Source organism: Nannospalax galili, unplaced genomic scaffold (genome assembly GCF_000622305.1).
Source record: "Nannospalax galili isolate Female #2095 unplaced genomic scaffold, S.galili_v1.0 scaffold10, whole genome shotgun sequence".
NCBI lineage: Eukaryota > Metazoa > Chordata > Mammalia > Rodentia > Spalacidae > Nannospalax > Nannospalax galili.
In genome coordinates, this window is record NW_008331140.1 from 11,813,057 (window position 1) to 11,818,786 (window position 5,730).

Below are 5,730 nucleotides of genomic sequence, written 5' to 3' on the forward strand. Positions count from 1 at the left end.
GGATCATTTCTCTCAGATAGTTAAAACCTTTGAGGAATGAAAAGACAATAATGCCCTGGGAAGATTTGTAGAGAGGATAAAGCTGTAAATTCTGTCAAGTATTTCTTTAAATACTTTTGTATATTTTTATTGAACTTTTATGTATTTCATACATAAGATCTTAATCAATCATCTTTATACCCCCTTACCCATTCCCACCCTTCCATACCTCCCCACTGGATTACATACATTGTATAATTTATGTTAAGACCTATCAAATCATTCCCTTAAGGAAGACAAGCTCTTCTTCACCCAGTAGTAATCAACTGCCCCGTAGTTCTTCGGCTAAGATTGGAGCCTGCTGCCCATTTCTCCAGTTCTATGCTGGGTATTTGTCTGCTTGAGTTTTCATGGGTCTTGTGCATGCTGACACCATTGCTATAGATTCATATGCACAAAGTCCCAGGAGCCTGTAACACTCTATTTCTATATGGTCACGCATTCCTCCCCTGACTCTTACAATCTTTCTTTCTTCTGCAATGGTCCCTGAGCCTTGGGTTCATGGCCCTCTGTTGCATCAGGAAACTTCATTGATGAGAGTTGAGAGATGCATTAGTATTCTTTCTACCCTATGTCCCACTATGTCCCATGAGCCTTAGGTGTTGAGGTTCCATTGTATATGTGTCACTTAGACTTGGCCATTTTGCAGACACTTAATCCCTATGTGTGACCAGTTGTGGAACTCTGTAATAGTTTCTATCTGTTGCAAAAGAAGCTTCTTTGATGATAGGTTACTGGCATTCTTGTCTGTAAATAAAAGAATCCATATTTAGCATATAGTAAGAAATGACATTTGCCTAGGGATGTGATGGCTTTAGGATTTTCTCTAAGCTCAAGGACCTCTCCAGCCACATATATTTGGTCATTTTTATAGTAACCCACATGACTTCCCTCTTATTGAGGGCTTTAAGTCCATTTAGAAGGCTGTTGATTGCACCCTAGATAAAAGTGCCACTACTTCACCAATAGAGTTCGCTGTGGTGATCATTGCTGCAGTTATTAGACCTCAAAGGTGGGGTTGGACCATTGATTATGTTCTCCCTTAGAAGCTTACATTGTGTCCTCCAAAATTATGAGAGCTAGCCTTCAGGGAGGAGGCTTCCAGGCCAGTTCCAGCTCTATTGTGCCAAGTTTTGTGTGCAAAGTATGATCTGATTTCAGCAATAGGGTCTTACGATCAAGTTCTGAGGGGCAATCAAAGTTTGTGGCAACAGCTTGTGTAATTTTGAGAGTCTCTTGGACTACCCTACTCAATAACTCAAAGGGAAGTTTCTCCTGTTTTAAATGTTTAAACTTTAATGTACAAATATCATGAAGCTTCAAAGATAGTTTACTGACCAAATGTGCATATCTATAATAACAATAAGCTGATATTGTGATAACTAATGTTATTAAGTTAATATAGAAAAAAACAAGCACTACATCACTATGTGCTAAATATTTTAAATTTACTGCATCACCAAATCTTCACAACAACTTCATGATAAATTATTCAACTTGGCCCAGCAAATATGGCTTAACGTTAAAGATGCTTGCTGCCAAGACTGGCAAGCTGAGTTTGGTCCCTGGAACCCACATGATGGAAGGAGAGAAATTAATCCCACAACTTGACCTCTGACTTCCACATACATGCTGTGGCATGTGCTTCTGCACACATAGATTCACCCACACCCCCACACACAGATAAATAAAATGTAACTTATTCAACTTGATTTTTTAAAAAATAAGTCTATTTCCTTAGTGCAAAAATGTCCTTATAAATTCACATAGTCAGCAAATTATGACTACTACTTTGACCCCAAGCCGGTTTTTCACCAACATCTCATGGTTTAAACTATTGTAGAGTAATAAATATTATACATTTCAGTATTATGTTCTCCTGCATTTGAAAGCATAATTGAAATATGGTGCTCTTGAGCCAGACGTGGGGGCACACATCTGTAATCCCAGCACTTGGGAGGCAGAGGCAAGGGAACGCTGTGAGCTTGAAGCCAGCCTGGTCTACATAGTGAGGTACAGGCCAGCTGGGGCTATAGGGAGATCCTGCCTCAAAAAAGACCAAAAAAGAAAATATGCTGCTTTTGAATTAAATTGGAGATTAGTATAGTTATCCACCATTAGCATCTCTTATTTAGAAGAAAACAAAAACCACAAACAAAGTCATTTCTCTCTGCTGCTTTCAGTGTTTGGACCATTTCTTCAAAGAGTATCCATCTATTGGTATTAGCACCCCCAAAATACCAAAATATAAAATAAACACAATGTGGTTATGGAGCATCATCACAATACTGAAAACTGCTTAATTTAGTACTATAGAAATACAAACATGGTAAAGTTCATTTTTTTCTTGAAATGAAGATTTTATTAACATTTTTTCTTGAAATGAAGATTTTATTAATATTTAAGCTTGATAGTAATTTTATTATCCTCTAATCATTTAAATTTAAGGTGATACATACAACATGATTATTGTATATATTTATAGGACAAAATGTGACTTTGTTTAGAGACAGGGTCTCCCTGTAGTCCCAGATGGCCTGGAACTCACTATGTCCACCAGACTGGCCTTAATTTCACAGCGATCTACCTGCCTCTACCTTCTGAGTGTTGGGAATAAAGACGTACCATCACACTCGGTCTATGACTTTTGATATACACATTGTACAAAGATTAAGTAAGGTAATAAATGTATTTATATCTTCAAATATCTAACATTTTTATGATGAAAATGTTCAAAATGATTTCTTCTATGTGTTTGAAATATGGAACATATTTTTTTCTGGATACACTCTATGGTGCAACAACACAGTAGAACTTTTTGCACCACACTATAATTTACTGCACACTGATCTACTTTTCACCATCCCTTTCTTACCTCTGCCCTTCCCAGCCATTGGTGAACTCTTTTTTTCTCTCAACTTCTGTAAGATTGCCTTTCACAGATGCCACATAGACATGAGATCATTTAATACTGGATTTTCTGTGTTTGGATTAATGTCACTCATGTTGTCACAACAAGATTTGTTTCTAGTTTATGGCTGAATTGTATGTACCATATATTCTCTATCCATCATTGGATGGAAGTTTAAGTTCTTTTCATTTCTTGGTTATGAATAGTGCTGAGTTGAACTTGGGAGTGCTAAGGTATCTTCGAAACACTGATTTCATTTAACTTTTATGTATACTTAGTAGAGGGACTGAAGGGTTCTATGATAGCTTTCTTTTTAATTTTAGGGAAAACACTGTAGCATTTCCCATTTATTGTACTTGTCTGCATTCCATCCAGCAATGTGAAAGGATTTCTTTTTGCTACATCCTTGCCAGCACTTGATATAGTGAATACTTATATAAAAATCACTTACTAGAGTGAGGTGATATCTCACTATGATTTTGAGTTGAATTTCTCAGACAATTAGTAATGCTGAACATTTTTTCATTTGTATGTTGAAAGTATATGTTCTTCAGAGAAATATTACTTTAAGCCTATTGCCCATTTTCCCTCTCAGATTTTCGACTTCATTATATATTCTGCATGTTAATTCTTTGCCAGATATATAGCTTGAAAATACTTTTTGCCCATTCTATTGGGCAGATATATAGTTTGAAAATATTTTTTGCCCATTCACTCTGTTGCTAACTTTGATTACCAGAAACTTTTATAGTTTAATGAAATAACATTCATTGATTTACACTTTCATTTCCTGTGCAATTAGGGCCTTGCCAAAATAGTTTTCCTCATTCCAACATCTTGAGGCATTTATCCTATTTGTTTTTTTCTGGTAGTCAATCCTTTCATTGATTTTTAGTTGATTTTTTTAATTGGAGAGAGACTAGAGTCTATTTTTATTCTTCTGCATGGTTTAGTCTTCCACAATCTTTATCACTATTTACTGAAAGACTATACTTTCTTGAATATATGTTCTTAACACTATTGTCAAAAATTCAATTGGTTTTATGTATGTAGGTTTTCTGCTAGCCTCTGTAGTCTGTTAATACTATATGTTAATATTTTGTCAATAACATGCATTCTGATTGCTCTACCTTAGAATATTTTAAATTCAGTAGGTGTACTGCCCACTGTATCATTCATTTATTGTTGAGAACATTGGCTATTTGGAATTGTTTTGTTTCATACAAATTTTAGGATTGTTTTTGTCTAATTCTTTGCTCAATTTTTCTTGCTGTTCCTGCTTTGAAATTCATGATTGTTTGCTCTTCTAATGGCAGATTTTCAGGTTGTGATAATAACTTGCTACAATGACTTGTCAAAATGACACTTTTGTATCTCACTCCATGAATTTGAAGCAATTGGTAAATAACATAAATTGAATTTGAAGCAGTTGGTAAACAACATAAATCAGTAAATAACATTTTTAAGTGCTTATGCTTCACTACTGTCTTCCTAGAACTATGGTACGGGTGCAAAAACATGTAAAAGGAGATTCAAATAATGTCTGCCATGTTTTGCAATCTAAAGAATTGTTGGTTATTTTTATTATGAATATCTACAAGACATTTGTGTGTATGTTTGCTAATATCCTGTGTGAAGGACATATATCATCAAACACCACGTCTGTATTTACTGAATATTATAGGTTTATAAAATTATTTATTTAATATCCACATACTTAGAAGAAGCATTTCATTACATCAGAATTGACATATTCAATAAAAATTTTCTGAGCTAGGCTGCATCTCTTACAAAATTGGCTGTACATTTTTAGGTTTACAGTTGAATTATTACAGTTATACAATATTGTACTCAGTATAAACCCTATAACACATAAAATTAAATGAGGTTTTAACCTTTAAAAAAGATCTCCATTTCATTATTAAAATACAGAGTTTCATTCAGAAAACTTTATTTTTAGTGCAAATAACATTAAGATGTTTGCACATGCGTTTCCAATCTCTATATACAAGATTATTACTAGTCACAGTAGGTTACTTTCTGAGCTCCTTGGCATCTGATCATGGATATAAAGTCATCAGGTAGATTTCCTTGATAATGTTTTTCACATCTACTAATTATTAAGGAGCAAATTTCTATGCTTTCAAGAATTATTTTTTTTAATCTTTATACTTTTAAAGAAAATTTTTAATAAATGCATGATTAGAAGCTTTTCACTACTGCTTTAACATATTCAGTAACACACTCTAGAGTGACAGTACATCTCTTTCACAAGTGGGTACAAGTTTCTAGGTTCACATTTGAATTAATATAGTTATATATTATTGAACTCAATATAAGCCCTGTAAGACATAAAATTGGATGAGTTTTTAACCTTTAAAAAGGATCTCCATTTCATTTTAGAATATATTGTTCCTTGCAGACAGACTCATTGTTTTTGCTACTAACACTGAGATGTTGGTACTTGCATCTCTAATCTGTATGTATCTGATTATTACTAGTCATAATCAGTTGCACTTAGATCCTTGGTGCCTGTACATGTCTATAAAGTCATCAGGCAGATTTCAATAATATTGTTTATCACCTCTACTAATTAGCATGATGTAAATTTCCATGCTTCCTCCTCAAATATAATACATTTAAAAAATTGTTGATTTTTTTTTGTGTGTGTATCATACAGAACATCCCAAACCATCTCATTCGACTATACACATTTCCCAGATAGCACCCTCCCATAGCCTCCCTCTCCCCTTAAACTCTGATATCCCCGCTACTGTCTG